Source organism: Nanorana parkeri, unplaced genomic scaffold, assembly GCF_000935625.1.
Source record: "Nanorana parkeri isolate BGI_ZX_2015 unplaced genomic scaffold, ASM93562v1 scaffold1259, whole genome shotgun sequence".
Lineage (NCBI taxonomy): Eukaryota > Metazoa > Chordata > Amphibia > Anura > Dicroglossidae > Nanorana > Nanorana parkeri.
This window is the reverse complement of record NW_017307527.1, coordinates 351448-366158: the sequence shown is the minus strand read 5'-3', so window position 1 is coordinate 366158 and position 14711 is coordinate 351448. Positions and strand designations below refer to the sequence as shown.

Here is a 14711-nt window from a genome sequence, read left to right as displayed (position 1 = left end):
GATAAATAGAAGGAAGAGAGAAAAGGGAGGGAGGGGAGGGAGGAGAGAGAGGGAATGCGGGGAGAGGGAAGAGAAAAGGAGTGGGAGAGAAAAAAAAGAGGGGTAAGAAGGAGAGAGAGACGGGGGAAGAGAGAGCGAGAATGGAGAGAGAAAATGGAGAGAGAAAAAAATGGAGGGAGAGAGAGAATGGGGAGAGAGAGAGAGAGAATGGAGAGCGAGAGAGAATGGAGAGCAGGAGAATGGAGAGCGAAAGAGAGAGAGAATGGGGAGAGAGAGAGCGAGAGAATGGAGAGCGAGAGAATGGAGAGCGAGAATATGGAGAGCGAGAGAATGGAGAGCGAGAGAATGGAGAGCGAGAGAATGGAGAGCGAGAATATGGAGAGCGAGAGAATGGAGAGAGAGAATGGAGAGCGCGAGAGAATGGAGAGCGCGAGAGAATGGAGAGCGCGAGAGAGCATGTAGAGCGAGAGAGAATGGAGAGCGAGAGAGAGCATGTAGAGCGAGAGAGAGCATGTAGAGCGAGAGAGAATGGAGAGCGAGAGAGAATGGAGAGCGAGAGATGGAGAGAGAGAGAGAATGGAGAATAGAGAGAGAGACGGGGGAAGGAGAGAGAACGGAGAGATGGGGAGAGAGAGAGAGAGAGAGACGGGGAAGGGAGGAGAGCCGGGGAAGGAAGAGAGAGAGAGAGACGGGGAAGAAAGAGAGAGAGAGAGAGACGGGGAAGAAAGAGAGAGAGAGAGCCGGGGAAGGAAGAGAGAGAGAGCCAGGAGAAAGAGGGAACCCTGGAGAAAGAGGGGAGGGGTAGGGAAAGGGGGGTAAAGAGAGATAAAAGAAGGGAAATAGGGAGATAAATGGGGGATAGAAAGTGAAACAGTCTGGACTGATATTCTGTGGGTGTCACATTCCAGACCAGATCCTTACCCTACATCCCATGACTGCAGTCCTGGAGCTCCGGTCACACTGCTGTCTGAGGCTTCCAGGCACGGACTGATGGAATATTAGAACATAATTCAATGGGGATGACAATGACTTGAATAGAAAACTGCATGACTATCCAGACCAGTCATCTCATCCACCTCTTCCTTACACAGCATGTGACGCCCATTACAAGTCACATGCTCCTCTCTGCTCTGTGTGTACACACAGGCTGACGTTCCACGAAATATGGCTCCTCTGTATACCTTTAGATGTGTATTCCTCCCTCCCTATACTCAGGCCTACACAGAGGCCAGTGGTGTGACAAAGAAGGAAGCACCCCTGCATCCCTTCAGACAGACATTCTCATTGTTCACGGGTGCCCTGACGGGTTCAACTGACTTGATGAATGCAGGCTCACAGCAAGGACAAAGCAAAAACAAGTGCTGTGTATGTGCCTCATTCAGTTCACACTGGCCCATCGCTAGGTTTTAGCAAGGGGGGCCAACTCCTACTGCTTTGGTTGTATGGCAGGCACACTGCCACAGATGTCACTGTTTCACATTTTTTCTTTTCTTTAACTTTATTGGTAGTGTACAATGTTTACACTCCATTCAGGTCCCTGCACCGGATGCAGCATGTTTGCATTTTATCACAGAACAGTGGCCATCACACCCACGTTGTGGGGTGAATGGGACACCTAAAAAACAATTGTTTTCTATGTGTCCTAGCGGTGATCTGCATTGCTCTGGTGCGATAAAATGCAGGTCTCCACTATGAACAGGCTCTCACATATAACAAAAAGTGTGTTATTATTATACAGAATTTACAATATAAGGAAGACATTACAATCACAATACAATTCAAGACAAGATGGTAAGGAGGGCCCTGCCCATGAGGGCTTACACTCTAAAAGGGAGGGGCCAGTGATACATGAGCAGGTAGCTGTGTGGGGATGAATTCTTTGAGAAGGTGATAGTTCAGTGGTCAGGTTGAGGTGGGAAAGGCGTTGGCATGCATTGAGAAAAAAATTGAGCATGCTGCATTTTTTGCAACACAATGTTGGGCGTACAGTTAAATGAAGTGTTATCTAAATAAAGTCTACAAAAAAAGGAAAAAACGAGCGCTTGAAACAACACATAGCAGCACATCGGTACCGTAACAAGCCGCCACTCATGTGAACAGACCCTGAGTCAGCTTCTGCCTGTTGCTTGGCTTACTGTCCAAGAGTTGTGGAAATAAGCTGACCATACAATACTTGAATTTCCAATTGTGGGTGGCCCCGAGGGCACCACGACATTTATCAAAAATCAATTTTTTACTCAACTTTTTCAAAGGAGCCACACCAAAAATTGTGGACCGAGCAGTGACTGCAACCAACTGTCAGCAGCAGCCATTGTTCTTGTTTTCTGACAGTCAGCGCCCCTGGCTGGGGAAGTCTGGTAGGGAACATTTCTACACAGCATGGATGGAGCAATCAAGAGTTTTTCTCATTCAGCAAGTGTATGGCCAGCTTAACAATGGGGGGAATTTATAAGGTCCCATTTACACCCTTGTGAGGTGACGTGCATTTTAAGGGCTCATGCATACGCTGTGTATTTCAGAAGAAATACAGACGGCACAGCACAGCGTTTTCTGTCCATATATTCATCATGGCTGTCCCTGGGATTATTGCTGCCTGAGGAAGGCGCATGGCGGTGCAGGGTGTGCACGCAGTCGGGAAGGGGGGAGGGGGAAGTGGTGCTGGTGACTCTGCAGGCTCTTAGTAACCTGGGGAGCTCTGGCTGGTGTCCTGCCCAGCCCCTGGCAAACCACTGACGTCATTGCTTGGCAGGAGCTGTGCAGGATGCTGGCCAGAACATCCCATGTTGCTAAGAGCTGGGCAGGGAGATTTGTATGTAGGGATCCCTACCTGAAATAAGTCATTTCAGGGAGGTGCCCTTTTCATTTTAGGGAGGTGCCCTAGCACCACCCCTGAAATGATGGCAGGTAGCAAAGAAGCTAATGCTTCCTGAAAAAAATCTGAATTAAGCAAAATAAGATATTTAAAACTAACTTCCAAGAACAGAAACCTTTAAAGAAGGCTACCCCATAAACTGAAAGGGTTAACTGCTCATTTTTGTCTAGGTTTGGTGTGGATGAACAGTGTAAAATGTATGGGTGCACAGTGTAAGCGCACAGTGTGGGCAGATTGGGTGCAGTGTGAGTGCTATGAGTGCACAGTGTGGGCAGATTGAGTGCACAGTGTGGGCAGATTGGGTGCAATGTTAGCGTTGTGAGTGCACGGTGTGGTCAGATTGGGTGCAGTGTGAGTGCACAGTGTGGGCAGATTGGGTGTAGTGTGAGTGCTTTGAGTGCACAGTGTGGGCAGATTGGGTGCAGTGTGAGCAGATTGGGTGCAGTGTGAGTGCACAGTGTGGGCAGATTGGGTGCAATGTTAGCGTTGTGAGTGCACGGTGTGGTCAGATTGGGTGCAGTGTGAGTGCACAGTGTGGGCAGATTGGGTGTAGTGTGAGTGCTTTGAGTGCACAGTGTGGGCAGATTGGGTGCAGTGTGAGCAGATTGGGTGCAGTGTGAGTGCACAGTGTGGGCAGATTGGGTGCAGTGTGAGTGCACAGTGTGGGCAGATTGGGTGCAGTGTGAGTGCAGAGTGTGGGCAGATTGGGTGCAGTGTGAGTGCACAGTGTGGGCAGATTGGGTGCAGTGTGAGTGAACAGTGTGGACAGATTGGGCGCAATGTTAGCGGTGTGAGTGCACAGTGTGGACATTGGGTGTAGTGTGAGTGCTTTGAGTCTACAGTGTTGGCAGATTGGGTGTAGTGTGAGTGCACAGTGTTGGCAGATTGGGTGCAGTGTGAGTGCACAGTGTGGACAGATTGGGTGCAGTAAGAGTGCACAGTGTGGACAAATTGGGTGTAGTGTGAGTGCTTTGAGTGCACAGTGTTGGCAGATTGGGTGTGGTGTGAGTGCACAGTGTTGGCAGATTGGGTGTGGTGTGAGTGCACAGTGTTGGCAGATTGGGTGTGGTGTGAGTGCACAGTGTTGGCAGATTGGGTGTGGTGTGAGTGCACAGTGTTGGCAGATTGGGTGTGGTGTGAGTGCACAGTGTTGGCAGATTGGGTGTGGTGTGAGTGCACAGTGTTGGCAGATTGGGTGTTGTGTGAGTGCACCGTGTTGGCAGATTGGGTGCAGTCATTGGGTGTGGTGTGAGTGCACAGTGTTGGCAGATTGGGTGCGGTGTGAGTGCTGCGAGTGCACAGTGTGGGAAGATTGGGTGCAGTGTAAGAGCTGCGAGTGCACAGTGTGGGCAGATTGGGTGGTGTTAGTGCCCCCGCTCCAGGCCCGCTCCTGAAAATAGGCACGGCCCACCCTAATCCGCAGGCCGAATCGGAGGACCTGAATCTGTTTACCCAAATCGCGGCCAGCATAATGGCAATCCGGCGTAGATGCGACCAGGCAGCCGCGGCCCTCTATTCAGGCATTTTAGAGGGCTGCTCGCTGTGGCCTCTCGGGGGATGCCTGAGCAGAAAGCCGCAACTGCTGCAACCACAGCTGCCAGTTTCACTCTGCATACCCCCCGACCTGGTGAGAATTTGCCCTGCAACCTGGAGCCCGCATTGACCACCTGGAGCCCGCACTGACCACCTGAGAGCCCGCACTGACCACCTGGAGCCCGCATTGTCCACCTGGAGCCTGCACTGACAATCCGGTAAGAAGTACAGCAAGGTATATGGACTTTATACCTGGAGACATCAGGCCGCGGACCTGAGTATGTAGCTTCATATTATTCTGCATTGCTGTATAAAGTATTGCTGGGATTTGTAGTCTTTTGTAGCTGATGGTATTATTCTGCAGTGCTTTACAATGCATTGCTGGCATTTGTAGTCTTTTGTAGCTGATGGTATTATTCTGCAGTGCTTTACAGTGTATTGCAGACATTTGTAGTCCTCTATAGCTGATGCCATGCTGCAGTGCTTTATAATGTATAGCTGTGATTTGTAGTCTGTTATAGTTGGTGGTATTCTGCATTGCTCTGTAATGTATTACTGGGATTTGTAGTCCTCTATAGTTAGTAGTATTCTTCATTGTAGTATTATTCTTCATTGCTGTATGCTTTATTGCTGGGATTTGTACTCCTATAAAGCTGGGGGTATTCTGCATTGCTGTATAATGCATTGCTAAGATTTGTAGTCCCTCTCCAGCTTGGAGTCGGTGGCAGATCTATCAGGGTCACAGCTGCAACCGCGCCCTGGTGCTCCACCACTGACTCCAACTATAGAGATTACAAATCACAGCCTGGATGAGAGGAAGAGGACCACGGTGACCGTTGCCATTTCCATAAAAAGGCCCATCAAAGGAGATGTTCTTAATCTGGCCCTGAACGCACATGTTGGCACGTTATGTTTGTGTGTTGTGGAGCTATTCCAGATAGCTGTAGTACATGCATTGCTGTGCAATTGATAGAACTGACAGTATTACACACACGTGTGAACGGGCTCTAATGATAAAACAAATGGCTTGGGTTATGCCTTAGGCCTGCAAGGGGCCACACATCTGGTGTGAACGAGCCCTGAACCTGCCACGTACATCAATAAACAGGTGACGAAGGTCCCAACAATTCCTAATAAATACAACAGATACAACGTTCTCCAGTGTGTCTCCTTCACACGCAGCAGCAACCTGACAGCTCCGCGCGACAGCACATATAGGACACAGGTAAACACAACCACGCCCAGTCCATGTGCGCAACTATAGCTCCACCCCGAAACAAGCGAACCACGCCCAGCCCAATATGTAGCAGCTATAGCTCCACCCCACAAACCGAGCGAACCACGCCAGTCCGATATGTTAGCACTTATGGATCCACCCCACAAACCTAGAGAGCCACGCCCAGTCCGACATGCTTCAGCTCCACCCCCAAACCGAACGAACTACAGCAGACACGCACGCCGCTCTCTCATTGGACGATCTCTTATGTGCGGATGATCTATTGGCTAGTTTTATCATGTTCTCATTGGTCGGACCTTGTGCTGGGAGTCAGGAACTGTATGTGGTTCGCAGAGCTGGAATTTGGAGGCTCAGTCAGTTGTGCGGGTGTCCGGACTGTGACTAGAGCGGAGAAGTTAACCCTGTTGTGGCACATGTCAGCATGTCCTGGGCGTATAGGAGGTAATGTGTTCTGTACATCACTGTGCTAGGGAGTGTGGGGAGACCTCTATATCCATCGCTCCATACCGGGCACATATGTGCCCAGGGATCCCAACCTGAAATAAGTCATTTCAGGGAGGTGCCCTCTGTCAACCCCTCCCTGTGCAACAACAAGGAAGAGAGAACCCCCCTGAAATGATGGCAGATAGCAAAGAAGCATAAGAATGAATACCTAGATTGCTATTGGCCATTTCAATTTGCAATAGCCAATAGCAAGCTGGCTTTTGCAGCCGCCCTCAACTGCTGTCAGTCAAAAGAGGAGGACCTGATGGAGAACTTCAGGTCCAACTCTGCTGATTGACAGCAGCAGTGGGCAGGTGCACTAGCTAGTCTGCTATTGGCTATTGCAAATTGAAATGGCCAATGGAAATCTGGCTATTCATTCCTATGCTGCTTTTTTTTCTGGCTGCTGGTGACCCTGATGTCAGTAAAAAGAAACAGACAGCAGGGAAAGGTTTACTCTGCTAGATAGAGCAGAGTAAACCTTTCCGGGAGAAAATGTTTCTCTCCCGGGTGTTCGGGAGCCGCTATCTAATAGCGGGAGACTCTCGGAAACATCCGGGAGAGTTGAGATGTCTGTGTGTCATGGCGGTGTGCAGTAATGTGTGGTACTCAGGCGGGTTATTGCTACTGATCTGGGTCCACTATAATAAAATCCGGGTGCTGGAGGCGATTGTACTGGCTGTCCATTCATTGATGTTGGCACTGTATATATGACAGGAACTCTTCTTTAATTATCCCCTCTTACCCCCAATGTTTCATTCATATTACTGTGATGCGGTAACACACAATGGGGGGAATTGCTGAAAATCGGAGCAGTTTTCTTACGGCAACCAATCAGCTTCTCTCTTCAGTTTGTTTAGTTCATCTTTGAAAACGAAAAAGGGAAGCGGACTGGTTGCCATTGGCACCTGCTCCAGATCTTGTCTGATCCAGTGTTTTATGAATTCCTCTCAATATGTGCATCGTGGTTGTACCCAACACACCACCACAACGCACCTCAGTGACCTGCAGCGCACTATGTCTGCCATTCAATAAAACATTTATACACCTTTGTGGTGATATGGGTGCAGTAGAAAGTCCTGCGCCTGATTCAGGAAAAACTTGCAACAATTCCATTAATAGATCTGACATGTGAGACACACTCGGGTAGTTCTTATTTGTTCCACTTTCACAATGTGTCAATGTAACTGCGACACATTCCAAAAGAATGACCTCCAGTTCATAGGAAAATGAAAGTGATAACACCAATTTTACACAGTGAACATACTGTGTGTCACTCAGAGGATTCCTATTCATTGATAACAGGGGATACAGAAAAAGAGATTGAGGACTCTGTGTCCTCAATCTCTTTTTCTATTTTAAAAGGGAAATATCAGGGGTAGAGCTGCAGCTAACGATTATTTTCAAAATCGATTAGTTAGCCGATTATTAGGTTTGATTAATCGGATCAAAAAATAAAATACATTTTAAAAAATGGCAGTGATGGGACTACTAGTTTGTATTGAGATTGTAGTCCATCACAGGAGCAACCTTGGAGCGGTGGAAGAAAAAAAAAAAAAGTGTGGTGTGCAATATAGTGAACTGGAAAGTGTAAAATTATACAGCAATGAATGCAGAATGGCATCGGCTATAGAGGACTACAAATCCCAGCAATAGTAAATTATACAGCACAGTACAGAATACCGCCAGCTATAGAGGAATACAACAAATCCCAGCAATAGTTCATTATAGCTGGCGGTATTCTGCATTGTGCTGTGCTATTGCTGGGTTTTGGAGTCCTCTATAGCTGTGGCGGGGAGGAGGTGTGGCGTGTGGATGAGGGAGGGCGGGTCTGGCAGCGTCGAGCGTGAGGTGGGAAGGAGGTGTGGCGCGTAGCGTGTGTGGAGCCATGAACAGGGCCAACTAATCGGAAGCCGATTAATCGATGATTGCAAAAGTTGATAACTTTTTCAATAATCGATTTAGTCGATTAGTTTTTGCAGCCCTAATCAGGGGTCTGTTTAGACCCCTAATATTTCCCTGAAGCCCCTAAAAGTAAAGTAAAAAATAAAAATATTTAATAAAAAATAAATTAATAAATACAAATAATTATAAAAAAAATAAAAAACTTTATAAAAAATAAATAAAATATTTTAAAAAATTGAAAAAATTAAAATAGAAAACATTTTCGGTTTCGGCCTGACAATTTTTTTTATTTCGCTTTTGAAATTTCTATTTCGGTGCACCTCTATTAAATACCCAATCATGCACAGACCAATGTCGATTTCGGTAATCTTTCGTTAGCAATACTAACTCACCGAATTTTGTCGATCGACACAACGGATTTTCGTTTGCGCATGTGCAGTGTTCTTGCTGTGATTTTTTTTTTCGTACAAAATAATTTATCGATTTTTGTTCAGTTTGAAAAAAGTTTTTCAGCCTGACCAATCAAGGAAATCCGAGCCGGATTACAGTAAAAAAAAGAAAATGGTTCGTGTCCTATCAACTGTTCGATTATCATTCAAAAGACCATTCGTGGAAGATTTCTGAATGAAAATCGAAGAGTGTTTTGGCACCTGAAGTCTACCAAACCTCATTAATATGTGTAGTGGTGGGGGGCCGACTTTCCTCTCTGTACAATATGTAAAAGTAAGAATGAGAGGGAAGGTGATGCACCAATATCTATATGAACAGAATCTTGTTACATGTATTTTAGGTATTCGTTATCCTGTGTATGGAAGCTTCCTCATTACAGCATTTTTGTTTTGTAGAGACTTTGCCGTGAGACAGTTCCTGGCCAATCAGCATGGCAGGAGCGGAAGTCAGTATTCGTCTTCAAATCTTTTTTTTGACCCGGAGCCAGACAACCTGCCATCGACTAATGATTCCTCCTCCGCAGAGGAAGATTTTGATTCCTCCGTTTTGTTTGGAATGTTGAGAGGGAATGTGGTTGGCTTGCGTTATTATACTGGGGTGGTAAGTGTCATGTCATTTACTGAAGAATATAACATGGTTAGAGTAAAGAACAAGTGTAGTAAACCAGGGCTGGAACCGGGAGATGAATTTACTGCCAAACATTAGGTATAAATGGGAACCTTTTCAATCGGGAAGTACCAATACCGGTATTAGTATCGGTGCTGATACCGAGTATTTGGGTGAGTACTCATACTCACACGAATGCTCCGATACTTGAAGTTTCGGTCAGAGGGAAATCTCCCTCTGACCGCCAGTGCCAAGGGAGCATGGAGCCGGCTGCCTTTCTAACCAGGAAGCCGGTCGGTGGGTTATCACCTGCCTCCCGGCTTCCTGACTGGTTAGGAAGCTAAAGACCATTCGTGGAAGATTTCTGAATGAAAATCGAAGAGTGTTTTGGCACCTGAAGTCTACCAAACCTCATTAATATGTGTAGTGGTGGGGGGCCGACTTTCCTCTCTGTACAATATGTAAAAGTAAGAATGAGAGGGAAGGTGATGCACCAATATCTATATGAACAGAATCTTGTTACATGTATTTTAGGTATTCGTTATCCTGTGTATGGAAGCTTCCTCATTACAGCATTTTTGTTTTGTAGAGACTTTGCCGTGAGACAGTTCCTGGCCAATCAGCATGGCAGGAGCGGAAGTCAGTATTCGTCTTCAAATCTTTTTTTTGACCTGGAACCAGACAACCTGCCATCGACTAATGATTCCTCCTCCGCAGAGGAAGATTTTGATTCCTCCGTTTTGTTTGGAATGTTGAGAGGGAATGTGGTTGGCTTGCGTTATTATACTGGGGTGGTAAGTGTCATGTCATTTACTGAAGAATATAACATGGTTAGAGTAAAGAACAAGTGTAGTAAACCAGGGCTGGAACCGGCAGATGAATTTACTGCCAAACATTAGGTATAAATGGGAACCTTTTCAATCGGGAAGTACCAATACCGGTATTAGTATCGGTGCTGATACCGAGTATTTGGGTGAGTACTCATACTCACACGAATGCTCCGATACTTGAAGTTTCGGTCAGAGGGAAATCTCCCTCTGACCGCCAGTGCCAAGGGAGCATGGAGCCGGCTGCCTTTCTAACCAGGAAGCCGGTCGGTGGGTTATCACCTGCCTCCCGGCTTCCTGACTGGTTAGGAAGCCAGGCTGCCTAGCAACAAGTGGAGCTGGCTTCCTATACAGTCAGGAAGCCGGGAGGTGGGTCATGACCCACTGGTGCTTTAATCGGGAAGCACCAATAATTGGTGCTTCCCGATTGGTGCTTCAATCGGGAAGCACCAATACCGGTATTAGTATCGGTGCTGATACCGAGTATTTAGGTGAGTACTCATACTCACACGAATGCTCCGATACTTGCCTCCGATACCTGAAGTTTCGGTCAGAGGGAAATCTCCCTCTGACCGTCAGTGCCAAGGGAGCATGGAGCCGGCTTCCTTTCTAACCAGGAAGCCGGTCGGTGGGTTATCACTTGCCTCCCGGCTTCCTGACTGGTTAGGAAGCCAGGCTGCCTAGCAACAAGTGGAGCTGGCTTCCTATACAGTTAGGAAGCCGGGAGGTGGGTCATGACGTGCCACCCGGCTTTCTGATTGGCTACAAAGCCTGGCTTCACTTATTGCTAGGAAGCGTGGCTTCTTGACCAATCAGGAAGCCGGATGACCCGCTGCCCGGCTTACTGATTGGTTAGTAAGCCAGGCAGCCTCTACAAGTGAAGTCAGTGTTCTTTTGATAGAACACCGGCTTCCCAGGAAGCAGGTCAGCTGCCTGAGTTCCTGGTAATCGGTGTACTCGGTATACCGGTGCTCGGTATCGGCGAGTACCGGAAAATAAATATCGGTACTCTATACCAAATAACCGGTATCTGTGCATCCCTACTTTTCAACAGCGGGTGTGGTTTGCTATGTGCAGCCTGTTAAAAAAAAGAGTAGTTTATAGATTTTACCATGAATACCAAAAGTTCCGTTAAATGTCACTGACTATTACTTGCTATACCATGACCTGGAGGAATGAGAACTTTCATAGGCATACCAACAGGAAAACTAACCTATTGGCATTTTCAGGTTAACAATAACGAGATGGTTGCACTTCAGCGTGAACCCAGCAACCTATATGACAGAAATGCAGTCAAGGTGAACAATGTTAACGGAGAACTAACTGGTTATATACAGAGAAATCTGGCTGCAGCTTTGGCCCAGATCATGGACAGAAAGTTAGCAAATCTTGAAGGGTGAGTATGTGTCCCAGGGCTAGAGTTGAAAACAATTTTGTATACATGGATAGATTTGCCTGCCATAATAATTATGTGTTATGTATTTAACTGATTGATTGGAGTTCCACTGGGAGTACTGGTGTTAGCGGGAAATTCCCCTTTTTAGAAAAAAATAATAAACACACACTTCTTCAAAAAAATGTGCATTTTAGTATATTTTTTCACTGGAGCCATTAAAGCATTGCACCGTGATCAGTGGTTTGTGGGTGCAATGCTCTTGCTCCTGCAGACTCTTCCTCATCAGAAAGAACAGAGTGCCATCTCCGTGTGTAAAAATCTTTTATTAAATGAATAAAAAAGGGGGTATATTTGCTCAAACAAAAGTTTTTGTCACGCTTGTCAAAAGGCCAACAGCCACACTGTCGGTTAAAGGGGTTCTAAACCCTCCGTTTTTTTTTTTTGCCTACATCTACTGCAATCAAGTAGTAGATAGAAGTAAAAAAAAAAAAAGCCGCTTTTAACAGTGGTTTAAACTTACCTTGTTTTCGCTGCGCGCTCCCGCCCGTGAATCCGAAACTGCTCGGGCGGACGCAAAGCATCTTGGGGCGGGTGCATGCGCAGTTCGGATTCTCGGCCGGGAGATTAGCAGAGACACAAGGTAAGTCTATGGACGCATGCACCCGCATGCAGACACCGCTGGACACCGTCTTTAGACGTCTGCTCAGACACGCCCCCTCGCGCGCGCAGCTGGGCGCGCGTGAGCGGGAAATGCCAGATATTTAAAAACAGGCAGCAATGCCTGTAACATACCCCATCGCCTGTATGGGGTAACGATTGGTGTCCCCCTCCGCGGTCGTCCCCCGCGCCGTTGTCCCGCTAGTCCCGGACTCCACTGAGCCCGGGATCAGCATGGTGCCTGTGTCACGGGATCAGAGGGAGATCGGTACACGAGCTCCCTCCGGTCCCCTCTCCGCTGCAAGAATGCGGAAGTGTTGTATATTACATCCCTTCCGCATTCTTGTGTCACTCTCCAGCTTCAGAAGCTGATGGAGCAGATCTGTGCTTCATCAGTTTCTTTTGGGGGGTCCTAGGTGATATCTTGGAGACCCCTGATGTCTCCATAAAGAGGGCCTGTCCCATATTTTGCTATCACATAGGGGGGTTTAAATAGGAAAAAAAATGAAAGCCCCCCCCAAAATGTAAAGTTACACATAAAAAACAATTTTTTTTACAAGTCCCCACCCATACATACACGCATGCAAACATGCGTCGGGGGCGCATACGTGCCAAAAAAGACGATTGAGCCCATTACGCCGCACATGTTACATATCGCCGCGAACGTCACAGTGAGAGCAATAATTCAAGGGCCACCAATCACTGATAACACTAAACTGATTAGCCGTAAAAGCTTTTAAAGCGTCGCCTATGGCCAATTTTGTGTATGGTAGTTTTCTGCGATGTCGTGTGTGCGCGCAATTTTTTACTTTCAAAAGTTTTTATTGTTTTCATCCAGACATATACAACAAAACATCTACAACATAAAACAATGTAATAGGACAGTCTTCATCTAAAAGGGATACCTTATTATTCCATCTCTATTGGTTACACATTAAATAGTATCTGGTCTCGACTGATAGCATACACTTAGCGCTTTTTACTTCAGCTAGAGCTGGCCCCATGTCCAGCTTTCCGCTCCAAACTCCAGCAGTAAAGGAGCTGTTCATATTTTCCCCCTATAAATATACCTACGTCACACCTCCTTATCTTGAGGTGTAGTAGTTACTCAACAGGGGGTTGAAAACCAAGAATATTGTCGGACATCCCTTTATCCTGCCAGGAGAGTATATAAGAACAGTCGAGACCAAATTGCTAGATAATCCCTATTATAGTATATTATAAAACAGCCTGTCAACATAAGACAGCCCTACAAGAGCTACGGGACAAAGACACAACAAAAAACAATGTGGCCGAAAAACAACTATTACAATAAATTTTAATTTTGAACATCTTAAAATGTTCTGGTCGGGGTGGGCTTAGGCCCGCCCTCGCTCCCTTCCTCTCAGGCTCCTACAGGATTTACATATGCCACCCAAGGTTCCCAGGTAAGTTCAAACTGCTCCACTTTGTCTTGGAGGATACTCCTTTTAATGTCAGGGTTTTCCCTTATCGAAATAGCAAGCGGCAATTTTAAAGCTTGACATGTTTGGTGTCTATTTACCCGACGTGACCCCGTCTTTTATATTTTACCAAAAAACTGGGTAATAATAAATGTTTCCTAACATAATGTAAAAAAAAACGTTTTTTTTCAAAATTTTCAGTAATTTTTCCTAATTATAGTAAAAAAATATGATTAAATACCACCAAAAGAAAGCTCTATCTGTCCCCAAAAAAATGGTATGAAATTAATTTCAGTACAGTCTTGCATGACAGAATAAATGTCAGTCAAAGTACCGCAGCGCTGAATACTGAAAAATGGCCTGGCCAGGAAGGGGGTCTAAACACCTGGTCTTCAAGCGGTTAATGTCACTTTAACCCAGGATAATTCTGCCCCGACTATATAACATGGCTGCCTCCAGTCACATCTCCGTTTACCGGCCGCAGTCATCTAGATTGACGCTAGATAGCTTGCCAGATATCTGCTAGATCTTGCTTTCATAGTCAGATGTAGATCATGAGCAGCTTCCTCTATCTGATTCCTCTCTTCTCCTCTGTTCGTCTATGGGCACCTCTCGCGGGGTCCAATCTCCTTACCACCGATTTTTTTTGCTATTAATCTCTTCTTTATACTCAGTGATATCCTCCCGCAGGAATTCAGAGGAAACAAAAAAGAAGGATTTCCGTTGCGCAGTATGTTAAAAAAAAGTGGTTTTATTAAAATAAAAAATGCACTTACAAGCAGTATGCTCGGCGATAGACTCTTCCTCCTTGACATATTTCGTCTTGTGACTTTTTCAAAAGGGATGTGAGTGGAAAAGTCACAAGATGAAACATGTCAAGGAGGAGGAGTCTATCGCTGTTTCCCGTATAAAGAGGAGTGCTTTCTCACGCATCAAAAGCCCCACTTTCATATCAGAGTCCACCCTTTAACATCAGATTTCCCTTTACATCAGGAGCCCTTTCACATAGTAGTCCCACTAGCACAACATTTTGAGGCCCTTCTAACCAGGCCAGGAGACGCACCAGTCTGCCACGGTACCCTGTTACAGAAAGGCTGATCTAGAACACATATATGATATTTTGTTTCCCTGGTTTCTTAGAAGAAACCTGTCTAGCCTGAAATGTTACATTTTAGTTCTCCAGGATTCATTCTTCATCCTTAATTCATTATGTTGTAAGTCACTGACTCGGAACAAGCATAAATCAGTTACTTGCCAACCTAAGGAAGGATAATTACTGCTCCAGACTTGCTGGACCCTGTAT

At 46.2% G+C, this 14711-nt stretch overlaps 1 protein-coding gene across 1 annotated transcript in view; it reads right to left on the bottom strand.

Annotated features, from left to right (window-relative positions):
• The window catches only part of LOC108797316 (Hermansky-Pudlak syndrome 3 protein-like), a 41691-nt gene extending 40728 nt beyond the window's left edge, over positions 1-963 (bottom strand). The window contains exon 1 of the mRNA XM_018568896.1: positions 922-963. The gene's annotated coding sequence lies outside the window, so the exon portion shown is untranslated. The remainder of the gene's footprint in view (positions 1-921) is intronic.
• Positions 964-14711: the final 13748 nt, after the last annotated feature.